This window comes from Suncus etruscus, chromosome 11 (assembly GCF_024139225.1).
Source record: "Suncus etruscus isolate mSunEtr1 chromosome 11, mSunEtr1.pri.cur, whole genome shotgun sequence".
Lineage (NCBI taxonomy): Eukaryota > Metazoa > Chordata > Mammalia > Eulipotyphla > Soricidae > Suncus > Suncus etruscus.
This window is the reverse complement of record NC_064858.1, coordinates 40939933-40960982: the sequence shown is the minus strand read 5'-3', so window position 1 is coordinate 40960982 and position 21050 is coordinate 40939933. Positions and strand designations below refer to the sequence as shown.

The 21050-nt window shown below is 42.1% G+C and overlaps 1 non-coding gene across 1 annotated transcript; it reads right to left on the bottom strand.

The window, feature by feature from the left end:
- Window positions 1-757: 757 nt before the first annotated feature.
- Window positions 758-997, bottom strand: LOC126023279 (small nucleolar RNA SNORA53). The gene has a single exon (XR_007500456.1). It is a non-coding gene; the product is annotated as a small nucleolar RNA SNORA53 (small nucleolar RNA).
- Window positions 998-21050: the final 20053 nt, after the last annotated feature.

Genomic DNA, 21050 nt, shown 5'->3' with positions numbered 1-21050 from the left:
CTTGCTTTATGCAAGAGTACTACTGTAATTTTTCTCAGAAAGACAATTTTCTACACTGTCAGATATATAGAAGTTCCTTTTGCACTTTCCTCAACACTGATCAACAAACAGATTCAGTCCACATTTAGTTTGATCAATCTACTGAGTCAATCCGAGTTTCTTCTTCAAAGATTTTGGCATCTCAGGAGGAGGAGGGTGAAGAGCCTGAAGTAGACCTTCACAGAGTCATAGATGAACCACTGAAGGGCAGTCAGCATGCCAATCATGATGATACTGGCAGAGTCTCTTCCACACATCTAAGTGAAAAATAAAATGTGAGTGAAAATACAATATATACAAGCATAATTTAATTCTCATAGATATTCCTCATAGAGAAACTGAAGACAAAACACAGCCCTACCCCTGAATCCAAGTCTCTGAAGGGCCTGAGAGGCAGTGCTTCCTTTCTCTTTGTTCAACACAGACACCACAGAATCAGCAAGGTGAGAAACAATTGCACAAAAGACTCCAGCTATAAAACCTGCAATAAATGTTACAATCAGCTGCTCTGCCTTGGTACATTCATCACGGGGCTTGGGAACCACAAACTTGTACAGTAACTCAACAGTGAATTCAAAGCAGGTGAACTTCATCATAGTGTATGGTATCTGTAGCATCCATAGAGGAGCAACTCCATTGTAGAAGCTAGGAAACCAGGAGACCTGTTTTACTCAGTTGTAATATTTCATCAACAGCAGGAACTTTCATCATTATAAGAAATGTCCGCACACCAGTCACATCCTGATAGTCAAGAATGCCAGCACGACTGCATGTCATTTCTATCAGATTCTAAGACTAATATGCAGATATATTGATCTCACATGCCAATGACTCAAGCACCTTTGACAATACAACCAAGAAAATTGCTGGATGTTTCTTTCACTGGAACTACAAGAAACCCAAGTTTACATGCAGAACTCAGTTCAAGATTGGCATCCAAAATCAAATTTCCCATTTCCTCCACTTTTGAGAACTAGTTGCAGTCTTTTTTCTTTTCTTTTCTTTCCTCTTCTTTTTTATTTTCATTTTTCTTTTCTTTCTCCCATTTCTGCTCAGTCACCCTGCTTTATCTCTTTTCTGTCTTTTACACCATGATTCTGAATTTACTTCTGGGAAAAAATGTCTTAAACAGAATAAAGTGGGGGAAGAAGCCCTCCCTCCACCCCAACTTTCTGATCCACATTCATTTTGACCATTTCTGTCCTAACAAGAACTTATTCTTGAGTCCACACTAGCAGGCTCTGTGAGAAAGAAAGAAAAACAAGCAGGCAACTGGTAAGTATTCAGCCCTTGGGCTGGGGCACAATCAACCCCAGCCTTCTCTGTTCTCTGTCTTCTAGGCTTAGAGATTACTCTGTGCATCAATGTGAGTATGAATAGTTAAAATTTGTCACCATGGGACAGAGCGATAGTATAGTGGGTAGGATGCTTCTCTTGCACTCTGCTGACCCAGGTTTGATCCCTGGAGACTCATATGTAACCAATACAGGAGCACAGAGCCAGGAGTAAGCACACTCCCCAAAAGTGTGCATTATACTTTATTACAATAAAAATCTGTTCTCTCTATCTCACACACACACACACACACACACACACACACACAAACACACACACACACACTGCCTGCCTTTAGGTTTGCTCTGATAGAAAGTGTGTGCCCTCTGTGAAGATCAGCTTCGCTCTCCTCTATAAACCACAGCTGAGCTCCCACACCTTAGCCTGTGGATAATGAGGCGGGTCATTCTTTGCCCGGGAGTGTCATATGCACTCTCAGGTATGAGCAGCACCCCAGCCTCTGCCCACTAACTGCCAGTTCAGACAGCCCAGAAACTTTCCATACATTACCAAATGTCCCCCGATGGAAGAACTAGCCCTGCCTGAGAGCCATTGAGCTAAGCCATTCAGATGAAAGCTTCCCTACCACGCCAGGTGAGCCGCTTCAGAATGAGGTTCTGTGGGCCTGCTTGGAGGCAGCCACATGCTTCTGGGCAGCTGAACCCCAAAGGGGGTGTGGGTGTATAAACAGTGTTGCTCTTGTCTTTCCCTGTGGCAGGTCTTTCCTTTTCCCAGTGTGAATGACATCAGCTAAAACTGAGATCAATCACACGTAGATTTTTAAAAGTTCAAATAAGTCTCATTCGTCTCATACAACATACCTGTACATGTGTGTTGATAATGCTACAGACATCAACCAAGGTTGCCTATACCCTCTATTATTATTCACATTTGCCCACAGCCTGATGTTCTTTTAGATCTAGCCCATTTTTTGTTTTTGTGAAAGCTGCATGCTGATTTTCCTCTCTCACCCAGTCAGACCTAACTCCAGGTTAGCCTGCCTGCCATGGGGTAGGGGTTTCTCAGGTCCCAAGCTGCTCCAGAGCCCCAAATACTGCTGCCCTTTTTGAGAATGGCCCGTTGTGAGCATGGAGGTCCTTCAGGAGACCCCACTTCACCCCAGAAGGCTGACAGATGCTCATTCATCCAGCTAACAGTCCAGCACCAGGTCCCGCAACCACACAGATTCACAGCTACAGTTGTAACTATGGAATTTGCTTCTCCATTTCTCTGGTCCCTAATATATCCAAACCTGAAAGATAGAAACATGAATCCCCTGGGACTGGAGCGATAGTAGTGTCTTTGCCTTGCACAAACCTGACCCCGGTTCAATCTCTCCGACATCCCCAGTGGTCTCCCGAGCACTTTTATTCCTGAGTGCAGAGCTAGAAGTCCAAGCATTGCCAGATGTGACTCTAAAAGAATAAAAACAAAAGAAACATGAGTCCTCAAAAGCTTACTAAGCTTCCCCAAAAGAAGTAGCTTGTGATTCATTCACTAATGTGCCCACAGGGACAGTGATTCTGATCAGTCAGTGACAGATGTAGCAAACACTAAGGAGCAAATCTGTGTCAATGCTGAGGCAGGAACAGCTATACAGACACATGAGGGAAGGCTTGGCTTTTAGTCCAGCTGTGGACAGCAGGCACACAGAAGCCTGCTCCTGCTGGGGCTGGGACCCTGTGGCAATTTTCTTATTGCTCACAGCAGTCCACCCTGCTAAGGCTGCATTAGGCCTTAGACTCTGGACAACATGGTCACAGCCACACTCCACTCTCCAAGAGGCAGGGACATGCTGCTGTCAGAAGGGTGCAGAGATCCTACCATTAGACAGGCTGCCTTCGCATCCTGAACCCAATGCTCACCTATCTTGAGCCTGAGCTTGCTCATTGAATAATAAATAACCAGCAGTAGGGCTAATGAAATCAGTGGATGCGACCCATCCCATGTAACAAGTGCCCCACCAGCTCTTGACTGGGATGTGATTTCTAGATAGAACCATGGATCTATTCTTGTTCATGATCAAGGCTGATTCAAGTATGTGCTCTGTACCTAAGTGGGCTAGCTTAGTTCAGGCCAGAGTTCAGTGCCTGTTGGAGTAGTAAGTATCACCGTGCCCCTCACCTTGGCTCAAACACTCCCAGATGTGCGCCTCTGGCTACACCAGGAATGGGGTTAAAGGTGGAGTTGGCCTAAAGTGAAACCCATTTCCCACCCTGGGAAAACAAACAGCTTTAAGTATTTACCTAATGTTGGGTCAGTAGTGCAGACATCATGTGTGAAAGAAATTCAAAACATGCATATGGCGTTGTTGGCTGTCCCGTGCGCCATCCCCATTCCCTGAAGGGAGCAGTGTGTCTTTTATACATATTCAGCTGCGCAGCATTGAACTCAGCATCAGCGTCCCCCACGTAAGAATCTGATGACCTGCATAAGAAAGAATTTCTGTATGAAGGAATCTTTGGCTTACGTGCAAAGGAAAAAGTCTCCGCTGGAAAAATGCAGGCCTTACACATTTAGCAGACTCTCATGTCCACAGAAACAGTCATTGGCAATTAGGCATTGCCGGGAGATCAGAGGCAGGAACCGGCACATGAAACGGCGCTCAGTGCAGGAAGATCGCCGCCTCCTATCTCTGAGTTATGGGCGGCCCAGGATGCCTCCCCCTGGGCCCAATCTACACTGAGCTTTTCCTGCTGTGGACAGAGGCCCCTGGGAATTTTACGCACCCCAGTCTTCATGCAGCTCACTGATCCCTTTTTCACATGAATGGAAAACGCCTTTGATTTTGAACCCTCACGTCTGTTTTGTGTAACACTTAACTGATGTGCCAGAATCATTCTGTACCTAAAAGGGGGTCTCGCGCCGGGTTATTAAAATCAGTCCTTCTGTAAAGAGTCACTTGGCTCACTTAAAGGATAACTGCCCTGCCTTTTTTTTTTTTTTTAAATGACGCCCATCTCATTAAACCTGGATTAGGGCAGAGAATGGGGGCAAAGGTGGAGGGGAAGACTAGCCCTTGAAACTCAGCCAGAGCTGATGGATAAGTTGGTTCGGCCACAGGAGAAGTTTCAGAGAAATCTCATATCTGCTGATGTGTGAGCAGAAGCCCTCTGTGCATTCAGTTTTGCTCTCCTGAGAATCTCTACTGCAGATCACCAGCACCACTTTGAGGCCTGGTATACCATGAAGAATCCCTGGGCCAGTGAATCTGATTCCTTGGTTCTGATGATGGAATGGGCTATTCTAACATCTGTGGCTTTCATGTGCGGGTCATGGAGAAGTGAACTCATGAATCTGACCAACTTTCAGAGTTTTCTGGGTAGGGGCTGCGCAATGAGGCACTAGGAAAGTGTGGTCAGAAGTCATTGTGGAACTGGGAAGAGACAGACACTGCATCCCAAGAAGGGAGAAGGCCATTAGCCACTTTCAGAACTTTGGCAACTCCAACCACAGGCACCACGTTGGAAAACGAAAGGCAAGGATATGATACCCTGCTTTCTCTGCACCCACCATGAGTGAGGCCTTGAATTGGGATTAACCTGTCACATCACCTCTCTGTGTGGAATATCTGCTGCTAGGGTGAGTCAAAAGAATGCAAAAGATGGTGGGTGGGTGTGCTTGTTTCTGTGACCTTTTATGGACCCTAAAGACAAAAACAAGGTCTCATTGGATTATCAGCCAAAGAGATGGTCAACTGCTCAATGCTCAGGAGTTGAGATGCCCTAAAAGGAGATGTTTTTATTCTGTGGTTCTGCACACTGAACAGCATCTATCCCTAGGAACTCTTGTCTTCTGTCAGACCCCAGAAAGAAGAGCCAGCTCATGACAGCTCCGAGCAGTCAGCAGGTTTCCCAGGGGCCACAGATCTGGCTAGTGAAGGTGAGAGGACATGGTTTGGGGTGTGATTGGATGTGAGGAGAAGGAAATGGAGGATGGGCAGAGATGGGAAAGCTGTAATATTGACAGGAGATTAGAAAGACCAATCAAGGAGAAGTTCTACAATTACCACAGCACAGCAAAGTCTGTAGTCAGCCACCCAGACACAGAACAATGACAGTAAGTCAGTTAGGTGACTTAGATGTCTGTAAGATCTTAGGAGCTATGAACCCATGATGAGTCTGACATTCTACAGAGAAAAATAGGGGTAAATGGTCCAAGACACTAATATATGGAACATTCAATAGAATTAAAGTAGAAGCAGCAAAATAGGCTCTCAAATAAACAGTGATCAGCCACAAGGGATGGAGGGTTCCAAGTAGAGAGGCAGGGTCTGGGGAAGATGAGGTCCGAAAGGCATTCAGTGGGGTAGATTTAGAGACATAAGGGACTGAAGCTCAAAGGGGTGGAGAGTGAAGAGAAGATAGCTGTTTAATACAGTTGCAGAGAGCTTGTTCAGAGGACACTTCCTACTGAATGTTCCATGCAGGCAAATCAAAGCAGGAAACCCCATTTGTCAATGCTGCCGAGATAGTTTCAACACACCCCTTGGCCCCAGCAGCCTTAAGTCTCCTACCACATTGTTCCTACAGCCCAATTACCCTGGAGAACCCATGAATCAGAGAACGCCCACATCTGATGAGATAATCTCACTGCCCTGCAAGCACAGAACACATAAGACCAGAGGAAGGACGAAGGCAGGAAGGGGGTGAAATGAACTCAGCTCAGAGTCACTTCTCCCCTCTCTAGCTCACCTCACCCCACCCCACTGCCTGCTCATGGCAGAGGTCATTGGACAGAGAATCAAGGTTGGAAGAGAGAGCTAAAGGTGAAATGAGAACATGATTTTTCCCCACAATTCTCTGTGTTTGGAGATTGATCAACTTCAGGCTAGTGCTACTAGCAAAGACTTGAAGACCTTCTCCAATGCTGCTTCTGGATGCCCTGTATCCCCCTCATGCTAGGGATAGTCATCACTCCCACTTCATTCCCTTTCAGCCTGATAGCCTGATGGCAGGGGGAGCAATGACACCCACAAAAATCTCCAATGTTTTCCAGAAAGGCACTATCAACATTGAGTTGATCTACCATGTCCTCTTGACAAAAGGATGTTCAATGGCTGGAAATACAGCCTTACTCTGGCTATGGCAGACTCATGGGTCATCATCTCACTTCTTCACTATGCAGCCTGGTGAAGGATTCTCTCAGCTTTGTGGGGTTCAGTGATCTGTCCCATGACACTCAGTTCCTCAGTGCTAGTCCTGATATGGATTTAGGCCTGCTCTATTGTCTCTGTACCTCTTTCATAAAGTTCTAGGACATTCTATAGTCTTATTATCCTTAACCTGCTTTCTAGTATGATATACTAGCTTGTGGCCTTAGACTACCAGTTTACTCTTTAAATTTACAATAATAATGCAAAGAGTGCACGAAGGCTGTAGGTAATAGTGAACCAGCCCTGACTTTTACAATTGGCCTAAAAAAGCCAAAGCTCCTTAATCTATTTTAACTCTTTCTAGTTGCTGCTGGAGGTTTTCTAGACTTATACCTGCCTGGTTTCAAGAGCATTATCCATCGAAGAATTTCCACTGTGCTAAGGACCAGGGCTATAAGGACATGGATCCTTTAGCATTGAGCCAAAGACCACTCCAAGGCATCCACTGTTAAAAATAGGCTGACCCGACACTCTGCATGCCAGGATTTCTGGGTCTTTGACTGGTATGGTTGGGGGCTCTGGGCAGGACAGCTAGCCACAGGCCCCCTGGGCTGAACACCTAGCCCAGGGGACCAAGATCCCCCCAAACCTGGTGGGTCTTCAGGGCCACGCCTGTTTAATCGGGCCCTGGGGGGAGGGGGGAGAAATCCCTCCTTATGCATCCAAAAACTACAGGGGCACAGCTGGGCTCAGAACACTCTGCATGCCAGGATTTCTGGGTCTTTGACTGGTATGTTGGGGGCTCTGGGCAGGACAGCTAGCCACAGGCCCCCTGGGCTGAACACCTAGCCCAGGGGACCAAGATCCCCCCAAACCTGGTGGGTCTTCAGGGCCACGCCTGGTTAATCGGGCCCTGGGGGGAGGGGGGAGAAATCCCTCCCTATGCATCCAAAAACTACAGAACCGCTCAGGGGCTAGTGCCCCCGCGCGTACTTCATATGTTAAGAGTATTCCTTACCGTTATGTTACGTTTTACGTATCCAGAATCTTTATTTTGTATTGTGCCCTTTCCCACATCCCTACAAAGCTCTTTTTTTATTCCTTTACTCTCTATCCCCCCCAAACATCTCTAATCTACATTACTCTTTTTAATCAGTAGTGTACAAGCCTTATCACAGACCAAAGCCGTGTATTGTGTGTAACAACCCCAAACTGTTTCAAGATACATAAAATGGACACGTATTTCTTTAGAATATTTTGTGTTTTTTCTCTGACAGCTATAATTCTTACTAAATGTTGTCTTATATAGTGACGATTCTAACCACTTTTCATCTTCTCTTTTTGAGCTGTTTAACAAGGAATCTTAGAGAAAGAGTCCCCCAGATTAATGCTTATGATTGAACCATAATTGTTCTTATCACCCCCATATGCGCCAAGAACACCACGTGGCATTGCTCCTTTTTTGCATAGGCACATTAAAATGGGAAAATACTATACATATAAATAAGATCCTATCTAATAGAGATTGGTACAGACAAATCTTATAGTGCAAAGGGACCTTACACCCTGAACATTGACATAACGACCTGGCACAGACCTCAGAAGAAAGGGCATTTCCCTGAACCAGGGAAGCCATCCACAAAACATCCAGGCTGGTCTATAGCATCACCTGGAAGCAATCCTCTACCAAGGAAGACTCTACACTGCTCAGACATTGTCCTGCTCAAAAGAGACTTCCGTTAACACTGAGAAGACTTAACAACAACAACCTGCTTACAGGACAGGGCTCCCTGCATTGCCCTTTGATTGTGAGGTGAAACCAGAGGACGCTCCACATCCTGACTTCAATGTTGGATATACAGATTCCAGGATCTTTAATACAGAAGCTTGATACCAACAACAGAGACTGTGTGAAAAATATAAGTGTGTTGGCACTACAAACAATGTCTTGGATTGGACGATCTAGCTTGCCTGGAGCCTAGAGTTGGTCTTGTGCCAGGAACCTTCAGGGGTCGGGTCTTTTTGTATTTAGGCCAAGGTTATTTCTTTCCATGTCCCTCATATTTTGGTGGGCCTATGCAAACAACAATTGCCACTCTAACACCATTTTTGCTGTGCTCCTTTGACTCTAATCCTTAAAAAGAACCCAGTTAAGATTTGAGGTTAACTTAAGCTAATATGCATGAATATGGAAATGTAAAAAAAATGCTATGCCTGTAATGTTTAAGGAGTTATGTAAGTTTTATGGCTTTAGATTGCCTTGTGTGCTGTTAAGAAATATTATAGTGTGTTACAATCTTAATGTTCTTTGGATGAAATTTCAAAGTTGGGATATCAGCAAGGGGACTTCTGAGAATTATGTTATGTATTGTCCTTCCACTGTAACTTTACCTTGTCCTCTTTCTTTGCATCCTTGTTCTCATAATTAAAAATAAAAAAAAATTAAAAAAAATAGGCTAACCCAAGGACTCAAGAGATAGTACAGTGGGTAGGGCATTTGCCTTGTACATGGCCAACCCAGGTTCAATCCCAGTTATCCTAAATCATCTGAACACTACCAAGAGTAACTCCCCACCAAAGAAAAGGAACTCATAAGGAGAAAAATAGATGCCTTAGGAAGAGAACTTTTCTTTCCATTTTTTTCTTTCTCATCCTCTTATATTTTTTTAGAGGCAATACCCAAAGGTGTTCAGGGGTTACTTCTGGCTCTGTACTCAAGAATTACTACTGGCAGACTTGGGAGACCATATAGGAAGCTAGAGATCAAACCAAGATCAGCTACATGCAAAACAATCATCCAACCCACTGTACTATTGCTCTAGCCCTATATAGTTGTTTAAATGCACACATGCATATATGATATAAATTTGAAGCAAAAACCAAATTTATAAATAACATTTAAGCTGTAAATATTTTAATATGTACTACTAAAGGACTTTAAAATCATAAATACAGGGACTGGGAATATAACTCAAAGGCAGAACATGTATGTGAGAACCTGGGTTAAGTTCCAGCACCACAAAACAGAACAAAAACATAATCACAGTATCACTGTAGTCAAATTTAAAAAAATACCAATAATCTCTTTGCTTTTTTTGGTTTGGTTTTGGGGTTACACCTGGCAGTGCTCAGGGGTTACTCTTGTTTCTGAGCTCAGAAATCACCCCTGGCAGGCTCGGGGGACCATATGGGATGCCAGAATTTGAACCACCATCCATCCGTATGCAAGGCAAATGACATACCGCTGTGCTATCTCTCCAGCCCTACAATAATCTCTTCTATCATCAATTCTCTAGTTTGTGTTCAAATTGCCAAATTATCTTGACCTATTTTCCAAATTTTTGTTTAAGTCCAAAAAAGGTTACATTACATACTATTTATTTCTATACTGGTCTTTTTGATTTAACATGCTTCCCTTTTATAGATTATTAGTTGTTAAAAGTTAGGTTAGGGGGCTAAAGTGGTATTGGGGCACTTTGTCTTGCGCACAATTGACCTAGATTCAATCCCTGGTATCCCATATGGTCCTCTGAGTCCTACCAAGAGTGGTTTCTGGGCACTGAGCCAGGAATAAACCCTGATAACCTTCAGGTATGACCCCAAAACAAACAAAAACAACAAGTTATAGTTTCCTGTAATCTCGAATTTTTTTGTTTGTTTTTGTTTTTGCTTTTGGACCACACCTGGTGACACTCAGGGGTTACTCCTGGCTATGCACTCAGAAGTCGCTCCTGACTTGGGGGACCATATGGGATGCTGGGGGATTGAACCGAAGTCTGTCCTAGGCTAGAGCTGGCAAGGCAGTCCCCTTACCTCTAGTGCCACCACGCTGGTCCCATAATCTAAATTTTTCTAATAATAGTGTCCATAATATGTATTCCTTTGTTATGGTTTAACACACTTTTCTGTTCTCCAACTCTTCTAAAGTCTACAGGCTTGATTGGGCTCAGGTTTGATTTTTTTCCCCAATGGGCCACAACCAGTAGCACTCAGGAATTGCTCCTGGCTCTCAAATTATTCCTGATGGGCTCAGGGGACCATAAAGAAAAACGGGACCAAACCCAGGTCAGCCATGTGCAAGGCAAACACCCTCTCTGCTATGCTGTCATTCCAGTCCCTCAGGTTAGATTTGTATGCTAAGACATTCATAGGTGGTTTTGGTCTTCTACTAGGAGGTTCATACATCTTGTTTCTTTTTTTTTTTTATGACTATGCTGATGTCCAAGCCATAGCTTCATTCAGCAGAATTTTTAAAGCAGGATATGCTAGTTCTATCACTACTCTGTTAATAAGCTAGACTATATCTAATTTAAAAAAAACTTCCCATCATCAATTTTTGATTACTCAGCAGCATATTTCTTAGAGTAAAGGCTATATATATGCTTGATTATTTTTCTATATTTGTAGTCTTCAAAGTAATGAGTTCCTTAGCATCTTTTAATGAGGGTTTAAGTTTTGTTTTGTTTTGTTTTGTTTTTTTGTTTTTTTGTTTGTTTTTTTGTTTGTTTGTTTTGTTTTGGGTCACACCCGGCAGCACTCAGGGATTACTCCTGGCTCTACACTCAGAAATCTCTCCTGGCAAGCTCGGGGACCATATGGAATGTGGGATTCAAACCACTGACCTTCTGCATGCAAGGCAAATGCTTTACCTCCATGCTATCCCTCCGGCGAGGTTTTAAGATTTTAAACTCACAGATTAAAAACATTTCAAGTGTCTCAATTTACTGCAATTTACTATTAGCTTTCTAGTGATCAAATGGCCCTGTTTTTAGTCAGGAGTATACTCAGGAATCCTTGAGAACTTCCTTGCTTCTGGATATGCCATGATTTCTAGTGACTATTTTTTTTTTTTTGTACAAACTCCAAATTTTCACTTTTTAATACCACCAACATAATTACTAACTTACTATTTCAGAATATATGCAAACATGTCTCAGAAAAATAATAGCAACAAAATAATTTTGGGGTTTTTGTTTTGTTTTGTTTAGGGGTCACACCCAGAGATGCTCATGGCTTTCTCCTGACTCTGCACACAAGTATCACTTGTGGTGCTCTGGGGAGCGTATGGGATGTTGGGAATCGAACTCAGGCCAGTCACATGCAAGGCAAGTGCCCTACTTCCTAGACACTAACATTATAATTATTGAAGAAAGTTTAATATTTCTGTGGCTTTGCAGATCTTTCAATTTATGCAGAATAACCCACAAGGGATACAGTCAAATTACTGGCTTGCAATAACTTGAAATTATTCTATGTGAGGTTTCCAGTGGCATTTTATAAAGTTATGCTTATGTGTTTTATTTGATTTGTGATTTTAGGAATTGGATTTTTCTATTTAATTTTGTTCTATATTAATTCTAGCTTCTATCCCTGTCCTCTATCCAATTTTCTTTCTTTTGTAGGCACCTATTTAAATTTTCCATGCTTATATTTGTATCAAATGCATATATCCTTTAAAAAACAGAAACATACTACAAAACCTTTTTAATGTCTTTTTACCAACTCCTTCATGGTAGAATATAGGGAAAATAGATCTTATTTACATACCACCTTGTTTGTTTGTTTTGATTTTGGGGGCCACACCCTGTAGTGCTCAGAGTTTACTCCTGGTTATACTCTCAGGGATCAGTCCTGGCTTGAGTAATATTACAGGTATTGAGTACTACATGTAGGATACTGGGGATCAAACCAAAGTTGACTGTAACCAAGGCAAATGCTTTGCCCATTATGCTATATCTCTGGCCTCTAGCTTTACATACCATCTTGAAACCTGTCTTTCATTACCTAACATTGCAGCACCATCTTTGGTACTTTGGAAATACCACCAGGAACTTAACCAGGTTTGTTGAAGGGTCCTGTTGGGCTGGTCCTGGCTAGAAAACCCAAGAAGGCTTTACTCATATTTCCTGGGGGCTTCTCTGGAATGTAAAATTATCAACTGTGCTTTTTCCTCTCCTTGCGTTTCACAAAGGTAAATGGGCTTTAAGAATGAGTGTTCGAAAAGACAACCCCAAACCTTTACCAAGAACATTGTCCTCCACGAATGTCCTAGAGGTCAAAATAAAGCAGGCAGACAATCCAGTGACCCTGAGGGAGCAGATCACATGTGTGCAAATGCCAGAAGAAATAAGTTCCTTGTTTTCTAACAGTGTAATCATCTGGGATGGAGATAGTCTCAGCTGGGTCTCATTTCTGCTCTGTGCTAATCTCCAGGTTTTTCGTTGGAATAGAAGGTGCTGGATCTATTAGTTTGAAGAGGAACAGTTTCCATTCAGGACCATATGCACTTCTAGATATAGTAAGGATTTTACCTTGGAAAAAATATTTTCTCATTTCTTTTGCTATATATTATTTTTATACCTGCCCTGGTCATCTAATATTCATTTATTCTATATCTAATACCTTTCAGAATACCAGAAAGGTATTAGGAAAGACTCAAACTTAACATTTAGGCATCTTCTGAAGTCTTGATATCTACTTAGTATCATGTTCTTAGATGTTTGTTCTTATGAAATTCTTGTTCTTAGATTCTTATGAAATCCTGCTACCTGCTCTTACTAGTAAAATCCAGAGGATAGTGAGCCAGTAATGAGAGGTTCACAAATTACTTCTTTTTTCACTGGGTAAATGTCCCAAAGCATCTTACATCATCAACATCATAAACAATCTTATCTCATCATTCATTTTGAAAATGCCTAATGATGTTACTTCCAGGGAAGAAAAAGAATCAGAAAGGATGGGAAGCAGTTTTAGTTTTATCTGTAGTGTTGGTAGTTTTTCTTTTTTTAAAAAAAAAAAAAAAGTATGAATAGGTCCTCTCTCCTGTTAGTACTGATGACAAAGATCAAATGGTAATATCTGTTCTTATCAAGTTAGAGGTTTCTTTGGTGGGGGGTGCTTGAGGGTAGGGTCACAGACAGCTTTGTTGAGTGCTTATTCCTCACTCTGTGATAAGGACCACTCATGAAGGGACTCAAGAGAACAGAATCATTACCAGGACTGGAAGCAGGATCAGTGTCCTGGTAGGCAAGTGCCTCAACCCTTGTGCTCTCTCTCACTGCCTCTTTCTTTCTTTTTCTTTCTTTCTTTCTTTCTTTCTTTCTTTCTTTCTTCCTTTTCTATCTTTCTTTCTTCCTTCCTTTCTTTTCTTTCTTTCTTTCTTTCTTTCTTTTTCTTTCTCTTTCTCTCTTTCTTTTTTTTGTTCTTTCTTTTTCTTTGTTTCTTTCTTTTCTTTCTTTCTTCCTATTCTATCTTTTTTCTTTCTTCCTTTCTTTCTTTTCTTTCTTTCTTTCTTTCTTTCTTTCTTCCTTTCTTTCTTTCTTTCTCTTTCTTTTTCTCTCTCTCTTTCTTTCTTCTTCCTTCATTCCTTCCTTCCTTCTTTCTTTCTTTCTTTCTTTCTTTCTTTCTTTCTTTTCTTTCTTCTTTCTTCTTTCTTTCTCTCTCTTTCTTTCTTTCTCTCTTCTCTCTTTCTCTCTTTCTTTCTTTCTTTCTTTCTTTCTTTCTTTCTTTCTTTCTTTCTTCTTTCTTTTTTCTTTCTTTCTTTCTTTCTTTCTTTCTTTCTTTCTTTCTTTCTTTTCTTTCTTTCTTTCTTTCTTTCTTTCTCTTTCTCTCTCTCTTTCTTTCCTTTCTTCTTTTTTCCTTTCTTTCTTTCTTTCTTTCTTTCTTTCTTTTCTTCTTTCATTTATGTATTTATTTATTTATTTTGGTTTTTGGGTCACACCCAGCAGTACTCAGGGGTTACTCCTGGCTCTACGCTCAGAAATCGTTCCTGGCAGGCTCAGGGGGCCATATGGAATGCCGGGATTCAAACCACTGTTCTACATGAAAGGCAAATGCCCTTTCTCATGCTATTTCTCCGGCCCCTCTTTCTTTTTTTTTTAATTAATAAATTTTTTAATTCAATCACTGTGAGATATACAGTTAGAAAGTTCTTCATAAAAAAAGTTCTTCATGACTGAATTTCATTTATACAATGTTCCAACACTCACTCCTTAACCAATGCACAAATCCTGCCACCACCACCCTTTCTTATCTATTTTATATCATATATATTCTTTATCTGAGGTCAATGCACAGAATAAAGTTTCAGGAATTAGGGATTGACACCTAATTTTTGATAAAGGAGCAAGAAATCCTAAATGGGGCAAAGAAAGCCTCTTCAACAAGTGGGGTTGGCATAAATGGCTAGCCACTTGCAAAAAATTGAACTTAGACCACCAGTTAACCTCATGTATGAAGGTAAAATCCAAATGGATTAAAGACCTCGATATCAGACCCAAAACCATAAGCTATATAGAACAACACGAAGGCAAAACACTCCAGGACATTGAGACTACAGGCATCTTCAAGGAGGAAACTGCACTCTCCAAGCAAGTGAAAGCAGAGAGTAACAGATGGGAATATATTAAGCTGAGAAGCTTCTGCTCCTCAAAGGAAAGATTGCCCAGGATACAAGAGCCACCCACTGAGTAGGAGAAACTATTCACCCAATACCCATCAGATAAGGGGCTAATCTCCAAAATATACAAGGCACTGACAGAAATTTACAAGAAAAAAAATATCTAATCCCATCAAAAAAATGGGGAGAAGAAATGGACAGACACTTTGACAAAGAAGAAATACAAATGGCCAAAAGACACATGAAAAAATGCTCCACATCACTAATCATCAGGGAGATGCAAATCAACACAACTATGAGGTACCACCTCACACCCCAGAGATTGGCACACATCACAAAGAATGAGAACAAGCAGTGTTGGTGGGGATTTGGGAGAAAGGAACTCATCCACTGCTGGTGGGAATGCAGTCTAGTTCAACCTTTCTGGAGAGCGATATGGAGATTCCTCCAAAAACTGGAAATCGAGCTCCCATATGATCCAGCTATACCACTCCTAGGAATATACCCTAGGAACACAAAAATACAATACAAAAATTCCTTTCTTACACCTATATTCATTGCAGCACTATTTACCATAGCAAGACTCTGGAAACAACCAAGATACCCTTCAACAGACGAATGGCTAAAGAAACTGTGGTACATATACACAATGGAATATTATGCAGCTGTCAGGAAAGATGAAGTCATGAAATTCTCCTATACATGGATGTACATGGAATCTATTATGCTGAGTAAAATAAGTGAGAGAGAGAGAGAGACGCAGAATGTTCTCACTCATCTATGGGTTTTAAGAAAAATGAAAGACATTATTTTTCCAATAATAATTTTCAGACACATAAGAGAGAAGGGCTGGAAGTTACAGCTCACCTCACGAAGCTCACCACAAACAGGAATGAGTTTAGTTAGAGAAATAACTACATTTCTAACTATTCTAATAATGAGAATGCATGAAGGAAATAGAAAGCCTGTCTAGAGTACAGGCGGGGGTTGGGTGGAGAGCAGGGAGACTTGGGACATTGGTAATGGAATGTTGCACTGATGACGGGTGGTGTTCTTTACATGACTGAAACCCAAACAACACAACATGTATGTAATCAAGGTGTTTAAATAAAAAATATATTTAAAAAAAGAGTTAGGGATTGAGTCAGAGCTGGCTCTTCCAGCCCTGTGCACAGAGCTGGTATTACCCAGTGCTCCCACACAGCTTTCCCTCCCTCCCTTTATCTAGGCTCAGACCCTCTATCTCCACAGTTGCTTCTCTGTGATGTGGGCACTGTGGGCGGGTTATTTTCTCCCCCCTCCCATCCCCTATTTTCTTTGCCATTTGATCCCAGCTGGTCTCAGCATACCTGGCCACTGGCCACATCATCTCCAGCAAGAGCTAACCAGTGATCAATGTGGGGGGGAGGGCTAGAGGGCACCTGGTACCCAGGATCAATTTTTTTTTACTGGCAGAGCCCAGAACTGAGTGGTGTGACTGGTGTGCTATCTTGCTGGATTGGACTGGGGCACCCCTGATTGAGCTCATGCCTGGGAGAGCAACACAATACCATCATACTTTTGTTAACATAGCTAATGGGTTATTTGAGACAGGAAAAGTTGGGAAGTAGGGTAGGGAAGCCCACACTCAGCAGTGCTCAGAGATCATTCCTAGCTCTGTGCTCAAGAACCATTACTGGTGGACTTAGGGGGCCATATGGGGTGCTAGGGATCAAACACTCACCTGCTGTCGAGACTTCCTACACTCTTCTTTCAAGCAGAATCTTTTCTTGTTACTTTGCAAATGCCAACCTCTCTCCCTTTCATTCTTGTCTTTTCTCTTCTGGTAACTTCAGTTTTGCAGACAGTGGCTATCCACTAGTTTATTTTTCCATTGCTAGGTCCAGTTGTCTGCTTTGTTTACTTGTAGTGCAAGTACAGGTGAAATTATACAGTATTAATCTTTCTCCTCCTGACTTGTGTCACTATGAAGTCCCTCCCACTCCATGGCCCATTCCACGTTTTGTAGCGCTGAATAGTATTCCATGTGTGTGTCTGTACCACATTTTTTCTATATACTCACCTGTCAAGTGTAATGAGCCCAGACCTGGTCTGCAGGCATGGGAGGGGACATGTCCGAAGCTTTTTTCTGAGTGCTGTGTGCTGGATGCTGAGGGCAGTCATTGTAGGAGACAAGAGTGAATCCACAGGAAGCAGAGGCAGTGGGTTCCAATCTCTGCCATGTCATTTAGCAGTTCCATCTGTGGCCTGGCATAAGCCCATCAATGGACCCTATTCTGAGAGCTCCTACTTTGGGTGGACTTAGCCTACACCTCCCCAGAACTGTGTCATGAGAAGGTATGAAAGGAGTGAGGCTGAATCCCTATTTTCTTTTATTATTTTTTCCAATTTTTTTTTGGTTTTTCAGGCCACACCTGTTTGATGCTCAGGGGTTACTCCTGGCTAAGCGCTCAGAAATTGCCCCTGGCTTGGGGGGACCGTATTGGACGCCTGGGGATCGAACCGTGATCCTTCCTTGGCTAGCGCTTGCAAGGCAGACACCTTACCTCTAGCGCCACCTTGCCGGCTTCATTTTTTCTATTTTCTAAGCAATTCTGATGTTTCTCACTCTGAACAAATCTAAAACTGTTGATGTATAGAAACTCACAACTCATTCAGTCATTCTGAAACCCATCGTCGAGAAGCGTCAGGAATCACAGTGTAGGTGGCAGAAGACAGTTGAAGAGGCTGCATAGGCTTGGGGTGAAGAGCACCTTCTTTGGAGGGAGGATTTGGATAATTTTGCCATTTCACTTCCTCTTCACTAATGGAGAATTGTGGGTTAGGAAGTTTTTTTCCCCTCCCACCACTCAAAGGACCTTTATCATGGTCTTTTGGAAGTTGGACAAGGACTAAATCACAGACAGCTAACCCATGGCAGAGAAAACCCATGACGCTTAGGGACTGAAGGCACTAAAGAAAGGAGCTGAACTCTGCACTGGTGACAGGGGCACAGTATGAGTTTTCCCAAAGCCAGTGGGCACAGGTGAGGCTGTGTCATGCTGCTGTCATGGAGACCCCAAGCCTGCTTTGGGAGGTAACACATCCTGAGTGCCACCATCAGAGTGGAGCTGTGTACAGCAATTGAAAAAAAAAAAAAAAACTATGGCAATGACTTCACCAAGAGAGAAGTTTGTATCCCTCAAATAAGTAGCCAGAGGATGGGCTAGTTCCAAACTCATAAGGATCTAGCTAAGATCCTCTGCCTTGTTGCTCAGTTATGCCCAGTACATGGCTTGCACCAACGACCCTAACATGACCATTCTAGCTATATTTGATGTTTCTGTATTGTGGCTGGCTGGAAACAAGGAGAAATGTTGTTTCCCTGCATTTGGGGACAATGTTTAGAAACTGCACACAGTACTTTCACTTCCATATTGTTGGATTGAACACAATTACAAACCACATCCAGCTGTAAGACAGGATGGTAAATGTAATTATTTCAAGTTTGCCATCTGCTCACCAAGGGGGATTCTGATTTTGTTTCTGTTGAAGAAGTTGTTATTTGGGAGCTATTTGTGATTGCTATCACATTGATGGACTTCCCAGGTTTGAGAATTGAGAAACACAACCCTAGTCCATAGAATTATAGGAAACTTCAAGCAGAATCATCATGAAATGCATTCTCCAAAGCCCACTGTGAAAGAAAATCTGTATCTGAGCAGATGAAGTTTAATCCAGCATACAAGTCTGCTTGCCTTCCCCAATCATCCCTCTTCCAGGCCTCAAATTAGTGTCAGAAACGGAAATTCTAGAAATGATGACTTTTCAATGACTGTAAAAGGAACCAGCCAAGTGAACACAATAGAAGCCCCTCACATGTTGGTACAGCCCAGCTGGGGAAAGAACAGATTTCTAAAATAAGAACTTTAAATTATTCTTCATTTGACTTCCAAGTCACTGAAACAAGATTTGCTATTTTATATGTCTGATAGACATGTAAAAAATGAACTGTAGGGGCCAGAGCAATACCACAGTGGGTAGGGTGTTTGCCTTGCATGCAAAACTGACTCATTTGATCCCCAGAATTCTATATGGTCCTCTGAGCCTACCAGGAGTGATTTCTGAGCATAGAACTAGGAGTAATCCTTGAGTGTGGCCCAAAGACAAAACAAAGCAAAACAAAACAGTGGCTATTCCTCAAGTTAAAATTAATTCCCAAATGATCCAGCAATTATTCCTCTAGTCTATTTACCCAAAAGACTGGAAAACAGTCCACACAAACCCAGTCCATAAATGTTTATAACAGCCAAGAAGTAGAAACAACTGACATCAAGACACGACTGGATAAATAAAATATGGTGTAGCCATACAATGGAGTATTACTCTGTGATAGAAAGCAGGAATAGAAAAAAAGAAAAACTTGAAGACAAGCGAAAGAAAGCCAAACACAAAAGACTACATATTGTGTAATCCCATTTATAGAAAATGACCAGAATAGGCAAACCCAAAGTAGCATAATGCTAGTTAGTAGTTGACTGATAAAATGATCTGAAAATGAATCGTAGTGATGGTTGCAACCCCTTGAAAATACAATAAAGACCACTTTATTGTATATTTTTTTTGTTTTGTTTTTTGTTTTTTGGGCCACACCCATTTGACGCTCAGGGGTTACTCCTGGCCATGCACTCAGAAATCGCCCCTGGCTTGGGGGACCATATGGGACGCCAGGGGATCGAACCGCGGTCTTGATCCTTGGCTAGCGCTTGCAAGGCAGACACCTTACCTCTAGCGCCACCTTCCCGGCCCCTTTATTGTATATTTTTAAATGGTGCAATTTATGGGGTTTAAATCATATCTCAAAAAATTTAATATTTTCTAGAAAATTATTGCTCTGGAGACTAAATCTAAAGCTAATAAAAAAAACTGGCTGACAGGCATATATCTAAAGGTAGGAGAAAGAAGTTATGTTTTGTTTCATTTCATTTATTGAAATGGGGAGAATCACATAATGGTTACATTTATGAGAACTCATCTAGGTTCCTTTCTATTTAATGGAAGTGATGTAAAAAAAAAAGATAAATGGATTTCAGATTCATCTCTCTGTGTGAACAGTTTGGTACTCTCATTTCATTCATTCTTAAAAAAAAAAAAACCGAGTAAACTGAAAATCACCAACTTTTCTTGGCCCCAGTCAAGAATTGAGTTTGTCAGTATCTTAGCCATCTGCAGCTGCTATAACAAAAGACAGTAGCCTGGGCAAATTAAGATGAGAGAAATTTAGTTCTCACAATTCTGGAGGCTGGAAGTCCAAAATGAGTGCGTGGTTTGGTTTGGTTCTAGTGAGAGTATCCTCTGCGCTGCCCTCAGTCAGTTTCTCTCTGTTTGTTCATATGGTTGAATGAGAATAATTGGGCTTTCCTTTAGAGAATTCCGTTAGAGGACCACTGATCCCTTTTCTTAGGGCTCCACCTTCAGGACCCACTTTCTAATAGTATCCCATTGGGCATTCCAATTCAACATCTGCTTTGGGGGAATGCAAACAATTGGTCTCTAGCAGTAGGACAAACTGCAGCCCTGAATCTGGAGAAAAGAGCAAACCCCAAAACACCACTGAGTGTTGCTTTCCTGGAGCAGAAGCTGTTGGAGCTAAAGATAAGTAGGAAAGTTAAGAAGTAATCCTCATCCATTCTGGAGGATGGCTAGATGACTAGAATGAGAAACCTTTGGGGCCTTCAAATTTTAGGCATTTTGTGAATTTTACCTCCAGAAACTGCATGAAGATTCCCTCAGTGAAGATGTCAGAAATGCTCAGAGCCATCACAGGGCAGTCATTCCTGGGAAATTCACAGAGTGTTCATAACAGAGATCCACTCTTCAGGGTGGAAAGGTGATACTGGAGCCTGATCCCACATGAAAAACGGGCATTCCTCTGCCTCAGCCTTCTGTCTCATGGAGGTGCTAGTAGAGAGCCATTGGGAACCAAAGTTCACCGGAGGCACAGCTCAAGGGAGCTCTGAGACAAATTGAAAAATTATGTAATAGTTTCCCCTCCTCCTCACTTTTCTAACAGGCAGGAAAACGACTGGAGCTTATAGCAGAAAGAGCTACGAGACACAGATACTTTCAGATGAAGAATACTTGCTCAAGAGAGACCAAAGTCATGGGAAGAGACAAAAATAGAAATATTAAAGGAATTGGAGT